The sequence below is a fragment of the Muscardinus avellanarius genome (assembly GCF_963383645.1).
Source record: "Muscardinus avellanarius genome assembly, chromosome: 8".
Taxonomy (NCBI): Eukaryota; Metazoa; Chordata; class Mammalia; order Rodentia; family Gliridae; genus Muscardinus; species Muscardinus avellanarius.
This window is the reverse complement of record NC_137794.1, coordinates 67,913,823-67,937,007: the sequence shown is the minus strand read 5'-3', so window position 1 is coordinate 67,937,007 and position 23,185 is coordinate 67,913,823.

The following is a 23,185-nucleotide window of genomic DNA, read 5'->3' as shown; positions in this document are numbered from 1 at the left end:
GGTTAAGGATCAAATTTCTCTTCTACCAGCATTAACTGTGTGACCTTGGAGTCCTTATTAAGTTTCTCTAAGCTTCAGTTCACTTACTTATGAACTGTAGAAAATTATTTTAATACCATGGGGTTATAATAATTAAATGTGATCACATATATATGAGATGCCTGACAGCTGGCAAGTGTACAACATACTGCTTCTTATTGTTTTATTTATATTTTTATTTTTCCATCTTCCAAAACTAAAATGGCTATAGTTATAATCCCTCAACCTTTCATGAGGTCTGTGTGGCTTTCTCTAAGCCCCACGGGCCCCCCAGATCAGCCCCATACATCGTGTACTTCTCATGGGATGTTATGTCAACAAGCTAAGTTTTGGGTTTTCTAAGTTATTTTCTCCCATGATACTATGAACTCCTTGAGGAGAGGCTTCCCAGTGTGAGCTCATCCTAAAACTCAGCTAGCACCTGCGCTGTATAGAATTTCAAGTTTGCCCACCCTTTTATTTGTTCGTTCATTCATTCATTCATTCATTCATTCATTCATATAACAGGGTATTGAGCACCCACTACTAAGATACACTAGGGACATAACAATAATTTAAAAATCTGGGCTTCCTGAAGGTAGGCATGGATACTTTCACTAACTAGCATTGCAAATCCTAAAATGGGAAGGCCCAAGAGATGATCTAGTCCAGGGCATCAATTTGAAAAGGTGAAATTGAGGATCAGGGAAATAATGCTGGCTTTTGATTTTTTTTCTTCATTGGCCATCTCTTGGCCTGTTGACCTACTGTAGTTTTGAAAATCTAAAGTAGAGAAGTCTAAGGTGGTTTTCACTGAGTTTGGAAGTGAATTGTTTTGCCTTCTGCCATATCATCCTGAAACTGAGCCCACTCCTCTCAGAGAACATTGCCAACAAGTGTGCATGTCATGGCTTTCCTGCCAGTTTGTACCAGAAAACTCACAAGAGTTCTGTATGGCTACTGAGCATGTTACCTAGTGTGAGAAAGTGAAAAAAAATCTGATGTAGTAAGAAACACAGATTATTTAAAAGGAATGCAAAGATGATTTTTGCTTTCTGTGCTGGCAAGAGAGACTGAGATGGTGGTCCCCCAATGGTCATTCTAGACCAATGCTTAGTCTACTTTGAAAGGACATGTGTAACCATTTGTAAATAGAGGTGCATTTGGAATCAATAGTATAAGACTGGCTTCTGAAGGCTCAGTGACTTGAACCAAATTGTTTATTCAACACCCTTCAGTACTTGATCCACAAACTTACTTCAAGATTAGCATGCCAAGGTGAAGATTAACACTTCTAGTTCAGCAGGGCTAATGAGACATGACTTATTAATCCTACAAGAAAATCTTAATTAGACACTGGAGCACTGCTTGTTTCATTGTTAAATATTACCCAATCCCTGAAGAATTGGAAAATAAAAAGGGACTGAAATAGAAAGTGGTGTTATAATTAAGCCCTTGAAATAAAAGCAATAATTTTTCTCTGCATGGAAAGTATTTGTCACTTTTTCCCTAAATAACTAAGTATTAGCATATGTAATAAAAGTTTGGTATAAACATTCTTGAAATAGTTAGTCATGTGGACAGCAAAGAAGTAGATTATGATTCACAAGAATTCTCAAAAAAAAAAAACAATTTTATTGAGTTTCAGCTGCAGCAATGTTTGTTGGTCATGGTCCAGGTTAATTATCAAGATAATTTCATGATTTACTTTTTGATCATTTAATAGGTTCATCTTATGAAGATATACTGTTCTTTAACACTACGATTGCATGTTCAAATATTTTGGAATTTCTTAATTTTATCTTACTGGCACTTTAATTTCTCAATCTGCACATCATACCTAAAAGAAAGTGGAGGGAGGGAGGAGCAGGTTTACAATATGAGGAGATAGTAGGCATTTACTCAAGCTTCCTGAATTTAAAAAGATAGAATATGGCACACTCATGGCAATGTGCATGATCATGGTAACGTGTATTCCCACAATCTTTGGTACTCTATTTTTTTTATTAGAGGGTTAAAGATATGTATAGAAAAAAAGGAAAAGAGGGGGATATCATTGTGACATTCCTTTACAGGTCAGAATAAGTCCCCTGGATAAGTTATAGCTAGGAAAATATGTTAGCACTTTACATACAATTAGTTACAAGGTATACTAATAAACCAGACTGTCAAATTATGTCAATCGCATCTAAGTAACAGTAAGCCAATTGCCTTAGACAGGTGGAAAATGTGTAAGATGCATGGATCTCCCATGTAAGCACCTCAACTAAGACATTGATTAATTTTGTCCTACTTATTCTGTTTAAAGCCATAGGTTGCATTCCTTTTACCTGCTTTTTTAAGACGAGAAATCATTAAAGCCTAAATCTCACATTTCAAAGTCACTGAGCTTTTGAAAGTCTCCTAATCTTTGGCAGAAGGGGAATTCCATGTGTGTACAGGATTGACAAAGAAATGTCAGTGACTTCCTCAACACCGCTTGACATATGTACTCATGAATGCATCGTGAGTATCCCTGATACAGAGTTGGGGAGCCAGGTTAGCCATTATTCATGGTTTTGTTACAATGGGCATATGGATGGATGGATGGATGGGTGGATGGATGGATGGATGGATGGATGGATGGATGGATGGGATACTAAAATAAGTTATTTTCTTTCCATACATACTAAACCAAAAAGGTTTTTAAGAGAATATTCTAAAGAATAAAGAAATTAGCTTGTGAAATTGAGCTCATACCATTGGCCAGTTGCTTCTCTCTGTTCCGTGGCCACCTGTCATACTCATTGCCTCAGCCATAATGAATGTGCATTCTTACTCAGAAGTAATGATTGGAAATCATGGAAACAATCATAACAGAAGATACTCACAGCTCCAACACATCTTAGCTATATGATATTAGGTCAGTTTCAAGATAATTTATGTGATTTTTTGGTTCCATATTTCAAAGTAGAAGTACTAATAAAATCAAATATGTTTGCTTTGAGAATTTGATGCTGAATGTAGGAGTAGTGCTTGATAAAATATCAAGCAACAAATAAATATATGAAGGGGAGCAGGACATGAAAGAATGGGGTACCAATGAAAATCCATCACCTCTATTAAAACAATCACTAAATCATATACATACTTTGTTATGTGCAGGTAAAGGGCAGCGAGGTAAGCACTAACCAACTTGGAGAGCATTTCTTTCCTGGTTAGGAAGGAAAGGTATAATTTACTCTTGTAAATCTACCTGTGCCTAGATGTCATTGCTAGAGAAAACTAAATGGCTAACTTAATGGCTGACCAAAATGTATTTATCAGTGCATTATAATTATATATTAGAGTGAGGTTCAAAGTAATGCAGACATACATACACATGACACTTGGTGTATTTCCCTCAGCATTCACCCCACTCCCCCTCTCTCTCTTCTCTACATGTTAATGAGATTGGTAGTGATACCTACATGTATGAACATAACATTACTGGAACTATTTTCTTCCTCAATTATTCTTTTCTTTTCCCTGTCTCCCTTCCCCAATCCCTTCCATTATTCTACTGGTTCCCCACCTCATTTATCTGAGAAACCTTTTATTTCCTATTTTCTCTTAGCTTCCACATGAGACTAGACTTAAATATAGGTCTTAGGGCTGGGGATGGAGCTCATTAGTATAGGCCTTGCCTGGTGTGCATAAAGTCATGGATTCAATCCCCAGCATTACACTAAGTAAATCTCCTAATTGTTTCCCAACTTTTCTTCCTCTCTATATGTGGCAGATTAGAAATGGCACTACCCTGGAATACAGGATATTTTATAGTCTAGTTTGCACTCAGTAGGCATGCTGACAATGCATTGTTCATTCATTCATTCAGCCAGTGGTTACTGACCTCTTAAGTGTCCTTCATGTGCTGAGCACAGGAGATGGAGCAGCACACCTCTCACGTCGCTTCCCACCTAGAGTGGCTTGCTGCATTTCCCCAGCCTTCCTTCCATCTGCAAGAACAGGCAAATGAGTATGATGTTCTCTACAGTCAATTCAGTTCTAATGCTCCTGGTTTGTTTTCACTTTATAGATTTTCATTCTTTTCTTTTTTTCTCCAAAGACTTGTAAAATCTTGCTGAGCCTTTCATTAAATTATTTAAAATATTTACATTAATCTGTAAGGCATATATGTGGGGGGTATGTGTATCTATGTGTGTATTTACACAAGTAACATGTCTACATGTATATACGCACTTATTTCCTAAATAAAATTCCTTCATTTATTTTATGCATTACATATTTTTGAGTCATTAAAAGAAGTTTCTTGGTTGAAGTTACTCTTTGAAAAGGTATATTATATAATCCTTATCCTCTAAATACTTAGGATGTAATAAAAGAGGCAAAATATATTCACAAATAAGTACATATTAGAATCCTTCCTTTATTTTTTGAATTCTTTTTATACTTTTATTGGTACATTATAGTCTCACATCATAATGTGGTTCATAGTAATATTGACATATTATTCTTCCTTTAAGGGAAAGAAATTCTTGTCAATCTATGAGATCATAGAAATTTTTCTTATAGGCAGTATAGCTAATCATGGGGTTGGAAGAAGGGACAAGATATTTGTAATCAAAATAAAAGGAGAATAAATCATCTAGGAAAAAGGGACAAAGGACAAGAAAAAGAAAACACTGGGTTTCTGAGAAAATACTGGCCATGGTGGGCACTTCCTCTATGAGACATGAAATTGGGGCTTGTGGAGTAGATTATAACAAGATATGGCTCACGATGCCAAATTCAGGTGCCTGACTTTATGCTCTAGGCTAGCACAATCTAAAAGGTAATATTACCAGCCTCAAATGCAAATCACAAGTGTAGTTTAAGTTTTAAGGAAAAGAGAAAAGAAGCCGGCAAAATTATCTGTAGTGATATATTTCTTTTGCTCAATATGACAAAATATCATTCCAACATACAATCATAATATTTTGCATTCTTCTTTTTAATATTATGTCTTCGAAATCCAGTGGGTATTTAACATAGTTGGCATACCTCAATTGGTGCTAAGGGCTAAGAGCTAGTGACTACTGACCATTGTACTGGAACATGTACCTCTAAGCTATGGAAAAATATTGCTGGGTTTTAGGTGGAGCATGGCTCAGAAAAAGCAATGTTTAGGCAACTGAATGAGACTTTTGTATAGATATATGTATCAGATTGTGAAGATGTTTGGACACAGAAAGGTATGGTCCTTTTGAAAGATCTGGAATTGAAGGGATTTCAAGTGAACTCTGGAGGCTCTCACAAATGATTTAAAAAAAAATTAGGAGAAGCACTGAATCTACACAGTCCAATTGAAGGTAAAAGTAAGGAGCTATCTGTTCACATATAGTTTAAAGAAAAGAAGCACTATTCTTTTGTATCACCCAATTTTCTTGCTTATCTCACTAGGTCCAGACTCATTTGTGTCACTCAATTTCACAAACAGAGATCAAACAAATACTAATGAACTGTGCTGGTCTTGGGGGGTTATGTTCACATGGATGGTTCTTCTTAAGGTCAGTAACTTAATACTGTGACATTTGTACAACACAGGGCCAAAACCTGTTTTTGAAGTATTTGGAACACAGTATATTCATCCCAGTTCTGCCTGAATGAATCTAGAAAGAATTCCTGGTGCAAGTGTCACCTGACCTGAATAGTGAAGGATAAGTACAGTTTCTACAGATATAAAGAGAGGAATGGGTATCATGGGCAGAAGGAAGAATATAAAGAAAATTAAGAAGGTATCTGGCATGTTTGGGAAACAATATATACTTGCAAAATTTGTAGTCTGGTGGACCTATCTTCAGAAATAAAGCTGGAGCTGAGGGTGCTGGCCCATGCCTATAATCCCAGCATTTTAGGGGGCTAAGGCAAGAGGATCACAAGTTCAAGGTCAGCCTGGGAAACCTAGCAAAACCTTGTCTCAAAAAGTTTTTTTTTTTTTAATGGCTAGGGATGTAGCTCAGTAATAGAGCATCTCTACCCCTGGTTTTGATCATTAGGGAAAGGAAAAAATTCCAGGAAGGGGGAGGGTAAAAAAAGAGGGTTAGGGGGATAAATCAAGGGAAAACTGAAGGTAAGGAGAAATCTATACCTAGCTAAATGCACAGCAGGTCAATTCTGCTTCAGAGACCTGGGAGAAAAGGCACTTGCAGAGTCCAAAAGTGAGTACTGGGGCACATAGCTTTGGCTTGAGAAAAATACATGGAAGAGTCAGTTTCTGCGATAGTAATAATGAAGAGAATAGCTTGCAGATTATAACTCAGAGCACTGACTTGGTGTCAGATATAATGATCTGCCTTTCCACTGAAAAGTATTTGACATTTCACTGAATTGACCTTTGCTTGCCAATACCACACTCAATTGCATTATCCTCTCTGTTCAAAGTTGAAGCATGAGAGCTAGTATTGTTATGGGTACAATGTATTTCATGAAGGTGAGCTTTTACTGTCTGGCGCTTAGTATTCTCTGAACAAAATGCTTCAGGGGAAAAAAAATCACTACAGTTTTTTTTTTTTCCTTTAAAGCTACAGAAGATGAAGAAATATATTTGTATTGGTGTTCTATTGATACATAAATAACCACAAGTATAACTTAGAGCAACAGGCATAGTTTTCAGAAGTCTAGGCATACTCAACCAGATTCCCTGCTGAGGGTCTCATTAGACTGAAGTCAAGTTATTAGAGGAAGGGGACTCTTTTCTGGAAACACTATCTACTTCCACTCATTCTTGCTGTTGGCAGAAATCATGGCCTTGTAAGCACAAGGAAGGATATCCTGGTTTTATTTCTAGTTATTGGTTGGAGATCACTCTCAGTTCCTAGACGCTGCTTTCCAAATGCTTGCATCTTCAAGCTAGCAAAAATATGTTCATCCTTCACTTGCTTGGGCTCCCTAGACCACTTCTTCTACTTCCAGCTAGAGAAAACTGACACACAATTTCTTTGAATGTCTATAAAAGGATAAATTTCTCCTGGTTAAGGAGGAGGGTGAACAAGAAATTTATAAAAGCTGAAGAGAAAAGAAATAAAATGAATAGACTCATTTCTGGCAGTAAGGTAGAGTAGTTACCCTCTCTCACACTGTTGAAATAATTAAAATATTTGAGTAAATTATTAAAATATATCTGTAAGTACATATCTATACCTATGAAGCTGCTTGAAAATAAAAAAGCAGCAAGGTCCCCAAATGAAATCAAATCAGGAAAGAAAATTGGTAAGAAAATTCCAAAATAGATATTGCTCTGAAAGTTTATTCCAAACTGTAGAATCCTCTGCTTCCAATTTGATGGTTGGATGGGCCAACCTGTCAGATAAAGCCTTGTACCTGGTCAGTCAGTGCAAGTAATCCAGTAGGAGGACTTCATAAAACTAATATTCTAAAGGGCTCTACTGTCAATGTAAGGATGAATTAGAAATAATTCTAATACTTCATGATGGATCCAATTTTGGCACAGAGCAAGAGTACAAATGCTCTGAAGATCAGTAAAGACATTGACTCCCACATGATAAGTTTCTAATTCACACTACCTGTGTGATCTGAAAAACCTCAAGCATGATCCAAAAAGACCATGTCCTAAGACAACTGGAAGAAGAAAATTTATAGCTTCTATTAAAAAAATAAAATGAAGTTGGCAAAAAAGTCTGACCTTGGGCCTGGCGTGGTGGCGCACGCTTGTAATCCCCGCGCTTGGGAGGCTGAGACAGGAGGATCGCGCAGGTTCGAAGCCAGCCTCAGCTACTTAGTGAGGCTCTCAGCAACTTAGTGAGACCCTGTTTCCAAATAAAATATAAAATGGGTCTGGGAGTATAGCCCGGAAGTAGAAAGCCTCTGGGTTCCACCCCCAGTACCACCAAAAAAAAAAAAAAAAAGTTTGACCTTGGGAAAAAGTGGTAAAATTCAAATAAAATATAGAGGTAATTAACAGTAACTTACCAATGTTAGTTCTGTAGTTGTGACAAATGCTGCAGAATAATATAGACTATTAACCACAGGGAAAACTGTGTGAGGGCATATGAAAACTTTTTTTTTTTTTTTTTTTTGGTGGTACTAGGGTTCCTGGAAGCCCTTCTCCCTCCGGGCTACACTCCCAGACCTATTTTTTATACTTTTTTATTTGGAAACAGGGTCTCCTAAGCCAGCGCGCGCGGCTGGCTTCGAACCTGCGCGATCCTCCTGTCTCTGCCTCCCAAGCGCGGGGATTACAAGCGTGCGCCACCACGCCCGGCCTGAAAACTTTTTATATTAAAAAGTTTTAATTTTATAAAATAAAAATTTTATTAATTTGTATTGGTGCATTGTAATCATGCACCATAATGAAATTCAGAGTGGTAGAGACATATTTGCACACAATACTTGGTGAGATTCTCCCTGGCTCCCACCCTATCCCCTCACCTTCCCTGTGCATGACACTGAGTTTAGCATTGATAAATTTGTGTATGTACATTATGTCCACTAAAGTATCTCCCAGGTGGGCGTGGTGGCACATGTTTGTAATCCCAGCATTTGGGAGGCTGAGACAGGAGGATCGCAGTTCGAGGACAGCCTCAGCTACTTAGTGAGGCCCTTTGCAACTCAGTGAGTCTCTGTTTCAAAATAAAGAATAAAAAATAGGGCTGGGGGTGTAGCTCAGAGGTAGAATGCCGCTGGGTTCCATCCCCAGTACCGCAATAAATAACAATAATAATAATAATAATAATAATAATAATAATAATAATGTATTTCCCTCACCGAGTCTCCATCCCTTCACCCAAATTATTATTGCTGTTTTTGTTGTTGTTGTTGTTGTTATTATTATTATTATTATTATTATTATTATTAGGTACTAGAGATAGAACCCAAGGGCTTTCTACCTCTGGGCTACACTTCCAGACCTATTTTATATGTTGTTTGGATACAGGGTCTCACTAATATGCTGAGAGCCTCACTAAGTAGCTGAGGCTGGCTTCAAACCTGTGCGATACTCCTGTCTCAGCTTCCCAAGTGCTGGGATTACAAGTGTGCGCCACCACGCCCAGCTACCATCCAAATTATTTTTAAAAGAAAGAAAATACATCATTCAGAATGTCAACAAATAAAGTTCCTTTTAAAGTGAACTTTACAGAGTGACAGATCACAAAACAGACAAGGAAGTATGACACTGTAAATAAAATAGCAAAGAACAAAACAACACAGACAAAAACCGCAGATCACAAAGCTTTCAAATACCAATTTTTTTCATAGAATAAGGACATTTTCTAAAAACTTGAAAATACGAATAGGAAACCTGAAGCCATAAAAATTAAGAAATATATTAGCACAGTATTAGATATTGAAAAATGATATATAATAATTGAAAATATATAATATATGTGTTATCTAGCCTGTTAGATACAGTGAAGATTGTGAACTAGAAGATCATTCCTTAGGAACAAACTGGAATGCAATTCAGATAAACAATGAAGCAGAAAACATAAAACATAGCAAACAGTTGTGGGAAAGAATAAGAAGGCTTAGCATGTGTCTACCCAGAGTCTCTGGAGACAGTAGAGATAATGGAGATGAGGAATATTCAATGAGATAATATGGATTTTCCAAAATTGTCAAAAGATACCAATCCTGAGAACCAGGAAAACTAGTGGATCATAACAAGACAAATGAGATGAGGAATATTCAATAAGATAATATGGATTTTCCAAAATTGTCAAAAGATACCAATCCTGAGAACCAGGAAAACTAGTGGATCATAACAAGACAAATGAAAATATATATACCAAGACAAATTATTTTTAAAAAATCTACAGAACACCAAAACAAAAAGATAAGGTCTTAAAAGCAAATAGTTTTCAAGTGATTGATAGTTAATTCGTCGACTTCTAATCAACAGCAATGAAATCCAGAAAACAAGGCTTATTAATGTATTTAATACACATGCTGAAAAAACACTTTGAATTCCATACTTAGGCAATTAAATGAGCATGAAATTCATATGTGAAAACAAACTGAGTGAATTTGTACCCAGAGTCTTTTAGTAGAGGATATTCTATTTAAAATGAGAAATAGCCAAGCATGATGGCACACACTTGTAATCCCCACGCTTGGGAGGCTGAGACAGGAGGATCGCACAGGTTCGAAGCCAACCTCAGCTGGCCTAAGAGACCCTGTTTCCAAATAAAATATAAAATAGGTCTGGGAGTGTAGCCTGGAGGTAGAAGGCCCCTGGGTTCCATCCCCAGTACCACCAAAAATAAATAAATAAATTAATTAATTAATTAAATGAGAAATAAATGATCTGAACATTTTTGTTTTAGATATCAATAACACTACCTAATTAAGTAGAGACAAAGTTTAGACTAAAATAAAAATCTGATCAAAATTAAATTACTGTAGAGAGCCTGGTGTTTGAAGTAATGAGATTATTACCTCTTCCACCTATGGTTTTATAAATTCGGGGATATTTCTTTAAATGGCAAATGAGTATGATGCCAGCAACCAACCTCACAGAGGTATCATATAAGCTAAGCTCTCAATAGTGCCCATTAATGATCTCCGCCACTATTGCTCCTCTTATTCTCTGAGATAATTTTGGGGCTTTTGTAATGGTTTCTCATCAAAAGAGAGCATGAAGCAGTCTCAGAAAGTGATGGGCCGTATGTTTTCTCTCATATGTGGAAACTAGACAGAAATTGGGAAACAAAAGGGCTTCTGGTAAATGAATATGGAAATGAATAGTGAGCGTGGTTTGCGGAGGGCCGGGGAAGAAAAGGAGACCGAATGAAAAACAGTTCAAATAATGTTCTGTACGTATGCCAAGTTATCAGTTCCAATTTCAATAATATGTACGGGGTGGAGAAGGGAGCAGGGTGGAAACTAGAGGGAAACACACCACGCGCTCTGTGCATGTATGTTTCTATCGCTTTGAACCACATTATAATGTATAAAAACAACGCACCAATAAAAGTACATTTTTAAAAAGAGCATGAGGTTCACAACAAATGCAAAGAGCTATATCCATTAACTACCCTGTGTTAACCACTGACAAAGCCTTGTCTTTTCTGGACTCTAGGGAGCCCGCTCTGAGCCCTTTTCTCACCCAGGCCTCAAATCTGCTGGTAAAAACCGCAGACTCACAGCACAGATGATTTCATCCACCGCCCAAAGCGCGCATAGGAGACTGGAATGGCTTCTGGTATGGCTTCTAGTAGCCAAAACTATGTCTCGGGGACGACAGTCCTGCTTAAAATGCCAGCTTGAGACAGCTCAGTGCTGCCAAAGGAATTACTGTTTGTTCCAGCCAAAAGCTCACCAAGGGCTCCTAACATCCCTCTTGGAACAGGTACTTCAAGAAACTCGCAATTATAAATGCTTTCTCTGCCCCTTTGAGGTGTAAATCTAAGAACCTGGAGCTGTCGCTTTGAAATGCCCCCCAGGGGGTATGGAGCCCCTCCCACCCCAGCCTGGAGCTCCTCCTCTCCTCATACTATCCTGAGGGCATGAGAAGTTGGTTTGTGCTCCGCGTAAATGCCAGTTAACAAAGCCAGGTGGCCCAATCACAGCGAGCAGCCCCTCCCACTTTTTGTAGTTTTTCACTCCCCCAACTCTACTGGAGAACCCACGTGGTCCCCCTCTCTGCCCTCTAAGTTTTCTCTTTAATACACCCAGTTACCTCTACACAATTGGCGCAGAGCTTCAATCTGCACTGAAGTCCCTGTCTCCCCCACTCTAGTAATCTTACTCAATAAAATGTCTTTGCCACATTAATGCCCAGCTTTTTTCTTTCTTTCACTCTTTCTTCCTTTCTTCTTTCTCTCTTTCTCTCTCTCTCTCTCTCTCTTTCTTTCTTTCTCTTATTTTATGTACTGGGGAAGGAACCCAGGGGCATTCTACCTCTGAGCTACACCCCCAGCCCTATTTTTTATTCTTTTTATTTTTTTGAAACAGGGTCTCACTAAGTTGCAAAGGGCCTCACTAAGTAGCTGAGGCTGTCCTCAAACCTCAATCCTCCTGTCTCAGGCTCCCAAATGCTGCGATTACAAGTGCGCCAGCAAGCCTGGCTCAGCTTCATTTCTTTAACACCACTCAATAAATGAAAGCTTAATAATGACATTTCAGCGCACTTCCCTGGTCTTGGTGGCATACTTTGCCTCCTTTTCATAAACTCTTATTTTCTTTATATTTTAGAGTTCATTATTAGCCTAAGAAGTTTTTACTGAATACTAAACATCTTAAAATCAGTTCAAGAAACAGACTAAGACTGGTTTTCTCAGGAGAAAACCTTAGAAAGTTCTTCATTTAAACCAAATTTAAATTCACCGTGAGTCTCAACAGCTAACAGATTCTCCAGGAATTACATCATCTGTTGGAGAACACAGCTCAGGGAAGTCTTACAGGTTTTCCCTTTGGAAAGAAAAAGAAATTAGGGGAAATATTTCTGCTTTTGGTTTGGAATGTCAAAACGTTGGTATGCTCAATGAAAAATAGAAGGGCTGAGACAGAAACTTCAGGCAGAAGGAAAATGGAATGGCTGGAATGGAAGAAAGAATCAGGTGACAAAGAACAGATTAGTGGTTACCTAGGATTTGGAAGGAGAGATGGGGGAATGAGGTTACACTGCTCAAGGGAAGAGTACTTCTTTTGGGGTGATGAAAATGCTCTAAAATTGGTTTTGGTGATAAAGGCCCAATTCAACAAATGTATTAATCTGTGGTACATTTTTAAATAGGTGAGTTCCCTGTGGATTGTGTCTCAATAAAGATGACACCAATAAAAAATAAGTAGCGAGTAACAATGTTGATAAATGTAAAAATCTTTAAAAAATTGTTGTGTAAACTAATTGTGATAATGTCTAATGGGAGGTAAAAATCAATCTAGAATGACAATGCTGACCAAAAATTACACATATCTGTTGAGAAGGGATATTGGAATTCATGTTTTAACTTCACAGCTGTCATGATGATTGTTATTCTCAGAAAATATTCAATTAACTGGTTTGTTTCCTCTTTTACTGCCTTTAATGAGTCTATTATAATCCTTGTCATCCTGCAAAGATATTTTTCTGGGAGGCACTGATGATCCAGCCAGAGGGAGAAAATATTAACACTTGCTAATTTCAAATTACTTTACACCTCTTTCATCTCTTCTAAGTCCCATATTTTAACAAAAATTAATTTAGCACTCTTTCAACAACTATGCTACCCAAGGATCAGATTTGCACTAATGAATAAGTATCTAGTCCTAGGACTAAAAATAATGCTAAATCTTCATAAAAGGAAGATTTATTCTTTTTTCCTTAGCATAAACACTAAGGATAAAAACAGCTAGATTCTGTTTTTTACTATCTAGACAGATGTGGGTACCACACCCAAACCAAGACTTCATGTATAGGAAGAAGAATAAAATAGGTTCCTCATATCATTGTTGTGAAAGAACAGAACAATGTTTTAACTGGAGCTTTAAAACCTGCAAAGTACTACACATATAGATGAAATATTATGAAAATTGTGTTTTTGATAATTAAGTCAATAAAGTAATTAAGATAATTAAAAAATCTTGAAAGTTTTGAGGATCAGGAAATTGTGCCTAAACATATTTGCTTAAATTTCCCATTACACATAGTGAATTTTCTGAATCTAACTTGATCATTTCAACATGGAACCTTTATGTGTAGTCAGTCTGCTAGTAGCTTAATTCTTTCTTTTAAATGTTTAATATTTAAATCAACAACCATCATATATATATATATATATATATATATATATATATATATATATATAATTTTAGTGTTAAGGATATCACAAGGGATAAAAAGTCATTAAACAAAGAGAATAATAAGAACTACAAATGAATAAAGTTTAATGATTAAAAATGCCACTATACTTTGAACCTATTTGTAGTATTAAAAGACATTTTTATATACATGATTTCTTTCTTCCTTACCAAAAACAAAAAAAAATTTGTAAGAGAGGTTGACTTTCTTCCTGGTAGTGAATCCTGCCCTTAATTTTAAAATACATAGATTATTACTGCATATGACAAACAGAATTCATATTACTTTAAAACTGATTTTAGCTGTGCAGAACAGAGGAACAAGCTGCCCCTGAAGTTCACTTGACCTCTTTAACTATGGGAGCCTAAATCACTGGAATGATGTGTTGGGTCCATAATCACCTGTATAATTGTTATCTTTCCTGCCCACACTTTTCTATACAAATACAAGACTAGAGAAGGAGAGATTCTGCTTCTGAACTCACCAGCAGGATGAATTTTCCAGACACTGACAACTATTTAATGAAGTGAAAAAGAAATATAGTAGAGGGATGGGAGGAACACCCCTCAATAAACATTAGTTACACACACCAGTGAGAGACTGAGATTAAGAGTAATTGGGATTCCAGGCCAAGACAGTGCAGTCTCTGTATCTTCCCTTCAGACATCATTCTACCAAATGAGACCCCTGAACAGAAGCAGAATTAACCGGCTCTTTTTAAGTCTGGTAATTACAAATGCGAAATGAGTATCCTCCTGCAGACAGAGCCAGCTGACTACTCAAACTCACACAATAATGGGAGCTGTGATAAATAATATATGTGCGATATCAAAAGCTAAATGGGAGGGGAGAAATGGAGGACCATTTGGAAACTTGGAATTTGCTCAAAGCCGTTCCTGCGGTAAGTCTCAGAAGGGTTAAAGCACAAAGCAGTACTAAACTCCGCCATTCTGTATAATTTATCAACCTTTTTCTCTTTCATTTCTAACATTGACCCTCCATTGTTAACTGAAGAAACAAAGAGCTAAATAGTTTCCTTAGCCACTTGATGGAGCAAGTATGAAAGTCCTGGCTGATACATTTTCTGCTTAATCTAGTAGCAAATGCCGTCCCTTTTACTCCTGATGTGAAGCCAGTCCCCACATTTTCTTTGACACACACAGAACATTTCAGTCCCCACCTGCTCTTGGGATCCCCTGCATTTGTTTCCTGCTCATTATAGTCCTCTTACGTGGTCGTTATAGGAGAAGAAAAGTGAATTCTTTTTTTTTTTTTTCAGGTCTGGGGATGGAACCCAGGGGCATTCTACCTCCAAGTTACACCCCCTGCCCTATTTTTTATTCTTTATTTTGAGACAGGGTCTCGCTAAATTGTGGAGGGCCTCACTAAGTAACTGAGGTTGTCCGCTAGCCGCGATCCTCCAGTCTCTACCTCCCAAATGCTGGGATTACAAGTGTGCACCACCACGCCCGGCCGAAAAGTGAATTCTTTATGACAATTTTCCTCAGCTGCCCTTGGTTAAATTTTGCAAAATTTAATTCCAGTGGACTCCCTGGCAGCAGGGCAAATTGAAAGCTAATCAGTAGAATCTTTTTTGAGAGGAAGTATCCTTTCAAAGAAATTCATGTCTTAGTAGGAAAAGATTGTTTTTCACAGTAATAGGCAGTATGATATGGCACAGCCATGTTTAAGGAGGTCAGGACTGTTTAAAACCGAAGGATAATAAGATATTAAATATTAAAATCGACCTCGGGCACTGAATTCCCCCCACCACAGTTGTCTTCACTTTCTTACGGATTAATCTCTCATCATAAAAAACATTCATTTCATACTAATCTGGTAGAATTCCTCAGAATAAGGGAAGATTTTAGACCCAGAAGGGACAGCTAAACTCATCTATTCCAAGGCCTTTGTTTCTTGGGTGAAAAAAAATCCAGAAGACCAGAGGTGATTTGCTCAGCGACACAGCAGGTGAATAGCATCATTGGGCTTTCTGCTTGGTTTTGCCTGGAAGGGAGCAGGGAGTGGGGAGATGGTTTAGAGCCTCACAGTTAGGAGTGTCTGTCTGTTGTCCTCAAGCCCCTGCAGTCTCCTACCTACCCTCCGCACTCCCAGGATTTGTCCACACTAATCTACTGTAATGAAACTCCTTTTGCTGCGATGTTTGTGTCTTGCAGCACTAACCTGGTGTGGCACATTCACTACTGTGGTTATTTACTTAGGACTCTGAGCCTTTGTAAAGAGCTAATATGTTCCTGAAGGTAAACATTATTCCACTGTTGGGTACCCAAGGAAGAGATGGGCCTCAGGAAAGACCCCAGAATTGATAAGAAGAAATAAAGGGGAGTGGAATCCCTGGGTTTGTAAAAGGAAGTGGAGGGTTGTGTTTCTGTGAGGTGGGGTTAAGATAGGATCTAAGTGTTTGAAAAAGGAGCAAGGTACCGCTGAGAAGAGCCACCATCCACAAAGGAGCAGTCTCTCAAGAGAGAAGTCCTGCTTGCAGGATTGTGCACCTAATTTGTGGGCCCTTGAGCAAAATGAAAATACAGAGGTCCTTATTCAGAAATGAGTAAGGATTTCAAGATAGTGCCAGCAAACCTTAAGCCAAGCAAAGGAGCTTTCTAAGTGCAGAACCCCACATGAATGCACAGGTTGCTGGCTGACTCTAGCCCCTGTGGTGAACATCTACTCGAAAGCTCACCCAGCAAAGTTTTCACTTTGCAGAGGGCTCTGAAGGGAAGAGTCTTGCTCAAGGAAGAGTAGTACATTTTGGAACGTGGTTTGATTGAGGATATGTAGGTAGGAAGCAAGGACTCTCCAAAGAGGAGGTAGATCTTAGGGCCAGGCCTTGAGACTCTGAGGACCAGCAGACCTTGCCATTGTGGGGGTTCTTTCTTCACTGCCAGTATAAGAAGGTGGCCTCTGTCTTAAACAGAAGATGCTGTTTCCTTATACTTCACTCAAGAGTTGATCTTAAACTCTAAAAAATACTAGAATGGTGGGGTAGACTCTAGGTCTCTTCTTCTGCTATCTGCAGTATAGGCACATGATTGGCACTCCATAGGTGTGTGTTGATGACGTAACATATGAAGTTACCTTCACTGTCTAAATATGAAGGAGCTCTCTGGCCCCCAAAGAAAGAAATGAGATTCAGAGGAGACAGGAATATCTGGTAATAAAAAGAGAAAAGGTTTTTAATAATAATAATAATAATAATAATAATAATTTAATATACAACTTAAGAAAATGTTAGCCTGCCTTTGCAAGCATGGGAGACTTTTATATCAACTAATTTCAGATTAATTAAATACAACATTTTCTAAGATATTTAACTGCACTTTTCTTTTGCCATCAGTGTTACTCAGGAATAATAGCTATGAGCTGAGCGTGATGGCACATACTTGTAATCTCAGTACTTGAGAGGCTGAGACAGGAGGATTGTGGGTTCAAGAACAGCTTCGGCTACTTCGTGAGGAGCTCTGCAATTTAGTGAGACCCTGTTTCAAAATAAAGACTTTTAAAAAATAGGGTTGGGTGTGTAGCGTAGCTTGGAGGTAGAATGCCCCTGGGTTCAATCTCTAGTTCCACAACAACAACAACAAAAGAATAATAGCACTGCATTTTTTTTTCTTTTTAAACTCTTTTATTTAGAGAACACAGTCAGTGGCAGGTTGTAAAGAAACTGAAAGGAGATTAAAAAATAAAGCTTGGGATAAAGATAGGGAATTCAAAGAATTTTTTAAAAGACAGAAAAGGATCACAGGAGCCTCAGAAATTAAAAGGCAGGAGAATGTAACAGATAGCTAAAAAGAGCTTGGAAGGTAGGCTCACCCTTATCTTTGTGTGTGTGTGTGTGTGTGTGTGTGTGTGTGTGTGTGTGTGTGTGGTACTGGGGTTTCTGGAAGCCCTTCTACCTCCAGGCTACACTCCCAGACCTATTTTAAACTTTTTTATTTTTGGAAACAGGGTCTCCTAAACTCCGCTGGCTTAGAACCAGCACAATAGTCCTATCTCCGCCTCCCAAGCGCGGGGTTTACAAGTGTGCGCCACCACGCCCGGCTCACCCTTATCTTTACATGAGCAAATGGCACTACCCGCACACTTGGTGGGAACTTGGAAAAGACCTAATTAGTGAGTATGCAAAAAAAAAGAAAATTCATAATGTAGAATCACTGGTGTAAATACTTAAGAGATTTGGTGAGGGCAGATTGTGTATAGCCTTGTTCAGTTTCTGTTGCAAAATCCTCCCTCCACAACCACTTTTAACCTAGTGAGCTACCAAGACACCAAAAAAAAAAAAATCACTGTATATGGAACTGGATATTTGTACTGTCTCCACTATATAGATATGATAGACTTGATAACCTCAAGAGCATAGATAATAGAAAATGTGTAATGAGAATTAAAAAATAGTTTTTAATATTTACTGCTGATGTTTTAATTTGTTAATTATGAATTGATATGATTCAATTTTAATAATGATTTAGCAACTGGCTGGCAAAATAAGAGCAGCTCTAGCACTCTGAGGAATGGATATCCCCATCCATGCTTCACCAGTCACGTTAGAGTACAGGGTTTTTTTCCAATTTTTTTCTTTAAAGAAATTGATAAAAGGAAAACAGAAGACAAGATTGAAATTATCCTAATATTTCTTCCTTCATCATTTAAACCAGAGGTTAATTTTTTTTATACTCACTCATCAGAATTTACACACTCAAGCCGGGCATAGTGGCATACTCTTGTAATCCCAGTACTTGGGAGGATGAGAAGGAAGGACGGTTGACGGCCAGCCTCAGCTTTGTAGAGAGGTCATCTGCAACTCAGTAAGACTCTGTTTCAAAATAAAAGAATAAAATAGGGCTGGAGGTGTAGCTCGGAAGCAGAATGCCCGGGGTTCCATCACCAGTACCACAAAAAAGAAGAAAAGAATTTACGCATTGAAACTTTAAGAAAAGATATATATCTATTTCTTCCAATAAAATCTATAACATTTGCAACTTTATGTGACTAGAAAGACAGAGTGGTAGAATGTAGGAAGCCTAAAGCTGATACTTTACAATTTTACACTTAATAGTTTGAAGCTTTAAGTGAGTCATTTCACTTCCCTAGGCCCCTAGGACAAGAATTCCAGCTGCCCTGATTCTATCACAGGGCTGTGTAGGCAACAGGTGGGGCCTTTCTATCAGGCTGAAATGTTGATATCCAATTGTTTTCAAACAGGTCAGTAAAATTAATATTTGTTTACATGTGGTGTCAAAGACATGTGGTGTCCTGCTGCCACAGCTATCGGTATATTCAACGTTCATTCCATCTACCTAATTTTATTATTCAGTGATTATTGTCCAAGTATCTACGATTGTAAATGCTGGTGATATTTCAATAATGAAATGAGACATATTCCTTAATCTCATGGAATTTACAGTCTAGTTAGAGGAACACACAAATAGGCAGACCATTACATTTTGGCTTAAATAGAATTAAATAGAGGGTGGGGTGGTGATAGGGAAGAGGAAAATCTAAGCCTGCCACTACAGAGCAAGAAAGACTTTTTGAAGGAACCAAAGATTAGAACCTAAGATCTACCAAGATCAGATAAACCAAGGCCTGAGAGGAGGGGAAAGAAGGCTTAGAGTTGTGTCTAGCATTTATTGAGTAGTATTACATGTCAAACAGTACATGCTCACTTGTTCTCCAAATGCCATAGAGCAGGCTATTGGTCCCATTTTGCAGACCTAATAAAGAGGCACAGAGTTAGTAGGTCGTGGTAACCTTATCAGGAAAGACCTTGACCAAAGACCTTGAATCAAACCTGACCATGGCCAATCCAAAAGAGCTGCAAGTTATTCTGCATGCTGAAGTTCGCTGGTGTAGACCTCGGGAATATGTAGAGTTGCAATGGAAAGGACAAACGATTTTTTAAAATCATATTGCTGAGAAGAACTCATTAAGGGGTATTAATCCTGGAGGTAATGTGATCAAATTTCCATTTGGAAAGATCAGGCTGACATCAGGGTGGAGAATCAATTCAGGCTGGAACAAAACTAATATTGGAGAGATCAATAAACATTAGCCTAAGAGAGACAGTGATTTGAACCAAGGCAGTCACAATGACAGTGCAGAAAAGTTGGTGGATTTTAACAGTACTTTGGAGGTAGAATCCACTGGCTGGCTGGACATGGAGTGAGGAGGAGCCACAGAGGATGAAGTCCAAGGTTCCTGACTAGAGCCAGTAGGTGGGCTGATCAGGAGCTATCTACAGAGACACTGAAGTGAAGAACTATGGGTAGGAGAGGAGGAAGATGAAGTGATAAGAAAAAGGCAATAAACAGATTTAACAAAGATTATGGACATCAGGTAAAAACCTCAGTGAGCGACAAGCAGCAATACAAACTAATGCTATTTTGATCTTCTGCTATAAAATCTTTCAAAGGGAAAGTCCATTATTAAACTATCAATAGAAAAAATGAGGTTCTCATTATTCTGGTCAGTTTTAATTCTAAATAGTTTCATGAATATCAAAACACTGTCAATCAAATAAATATTACCTTTCATTGTTATTATTACCATTAGTTATTAATATTTCCTCTGTCCTTTTATCAGATTAAGACAATTCAAATGGTCCCTTTTGCATCTTTTACTTCCAGGTTCAATGGCAGTTTATCTGGGTGGAGTTAAGTGGCTTTTATCTGCTCTTATCAATCAGTGAGCAAGTATTTATTAAGTCTCACAGGTGAGCATCCAAAGCTTTATGAATAGAACAAAATCAAGGGGCCATGTCCTTTGGGGTCAGATAATTCTGAATTTGAAACTTCTTTGTGCAGTTACCAGCCACATGCTCTTGGGTCAATAATTCTCTCATGGCTCTGCTCCTTGGTTTCTATCAGAAAAAAAAAAAAAAGACAATACTTTACAAGTCTGTATTACATCAAATAATAAATTTATCATTCCTATTCACCTCATATGATTATTTCCTGAAATAAAGAAGCTAATACTCAAAAGGGGGTAATGATCTTCCCGAAATGATTCTGCCATAAAAGATCAGTCATTTTTAATGAAGTTTGCTCCTATTGTTCCCGTTATTGTTTTTACTAGTACCAGGGGCTTACAGTAACCATGTCTACAAGCCTTTGAGCAGCACTTGAACATATCTGTATTATTATTTTTGAATCCATTTATTTCTTTGTTTCAGCTTGGGGATAATTTCTTTCTTTGCATAGAGCTATTTTAGAGAAACAGCCAGATGTCTCTTCAATTTGTCCTTTGTAGCTACGTACTCTACTATTTAGATGCTTTACTTTCTTCTGTTAAGATACCATGTCTAACAAAGCTTTATCAGTCTAGAGAAGCTATAATTGTGCTGTTCTTGGCACACAAAATGAAACACACACAGAAAGACTAAAAACTAGAGATGAGGGAAGACTTAAATGTCACTGTCGATCTTTAACCATTAAAAAAAAATTTTATTGGTGCATTGTTGTCATACATCTTAATGGGGTACAAGTTAGTAGAGGCATACATGTACATATTACTCGTTTAGCCCTTTTTCAATTCCCACCCCATTCCCTCCCCCTTCCCTCCTCATGTTGGGCTTAGTGATTGACTTTGATATACTTATGAATGTATGTCATGCACATTAAGGAGTTTCCCTCTCCTCCCCCCCATCTTCCCATTAGGTCACCTTATTTGCTCATCTATGGTTTCTCCTTCTTCATAAAAATTAAATTTTTAAAATACAACAACTTCCCATTTTGATTTAAACAGAATTTGTGGAGTTTTTTTTTAATGTTGAATAGGAGTTCCTAATTTTTATGCTTTTATTGGTGCTTTATATTCTTATAATTTAAATCACATTGGCAGTGACATACATGCACACACTACTCGGTATCCCCCCATTCCCTCAAGAGTGGTTACTATTAAATGTTACTTTAAAGTAGACTTGTCTTTTTTACAATCCAATTACACTATTAATGAGAAGTGCATTTATGTTACCCTTTTCTTTTTAATGCATTGCAATAATTAATTAATCTGCTTTCTGAAGATATTAATTATGCTTCATTCTTCTAAAGTGCTCAGATATTCAGGAAGTTATGTCGCATAGAACTCAGTGTTCATGCCATGACAACCCTGTGAGATAGACACCATTATCTTCATTTCACGGATGAGGAAAACAAAATTCAGAAGTTTTCCATAACAAAACTAAATCCAAACATGGCTTGAGTTCTTGTGACCCTGATATGGTGATTTCTGCCTTTTGCCACAGGCAATTTACACATATTAATTGAAATTGCAAATAAAGAGTAGTAGTTGTCCTCAACATAACAGTAGATGGGAAGGTGCTTTGGAGGGTGTAATAGGCCAGATATAACATAAGAGGAAGCCATGTAAGGAGCGAGGCCAGCTCTACAAATTTAAGGCTGGATAACTTAGGTCTCCCAAAGAGAGCAAGGCCAAGTGGGCATATTAAAGGCATCTCAGGCATGGGATAGTAAGGCTAGGAGAAGAGCTAATCCCACAGAGCAAAACCTATATGGGAATAACTGGGCCTGTCATAAAAAAAGTTTGTATGTGCAATATGGGAGTATTAGACTTGGATTGAATGAAGTTTGCTCTATCTTCCCTTCTTGGGATGACCCCGTACAGTCCCCTCACCAATTCATCTAATACATTCCACAAGAAAAAAAAAAAAAAACATTCTCACAGAGCCCATATTCTCAGAACTTTTCTTTAAATTTTCCCTAACATTTATTCACATGTCATATTAAATTGGGTTGTATTCTTTTGTATAGGGAAAAACTTCACAAGACAAATATGAGGATAGTATTGCAGCAAAACAATTTCTAACCATGCTCAGCTTCCTTCTCCTTGGCTTACTATTTTGAGTTTCAATAAGAAGTAAACAATCTTATCTTGAAAGAGGGATTGGATTTATTTTTAATAAGAAAGGCTGAATTGGGAGCTTGCATTTTTTTCCTAAAATTTAATAACAGTGCTAGTAAAGCCCTTCACTTTTCAGCTGGCCTTATTTTAGGTATAAATTAAAAAAAAAAAAAAGCTTCCAGGTAAACTTCTTTCAGGATGTAAGAGCAAGGCTGATATCACAAAAGCTGTTCAAATTCACAAAAGGCCAAGGAAAGTCACAAAGCAGGAACATCTTGCCAGAGCACAATTTCAGAATACGAGACTGATTAGAGGATACACAAAGCAACAGGTTCCTCAGAGCCGCTGTTCTCAAATATGTGAGATCCCAAAAGTTACTACTGATGACTCAGCAAGTAAAGAAATCACTTTTTTTTTTTTTTTTTTTTTGCAATACTGCGGATGGAACTCAGGTTTATTCTACCTCTGAGCTACACCCCCAGCACTATTTTTTATTCATTATTTTGAAACAGAGTCTCACTGAGTTGCAAA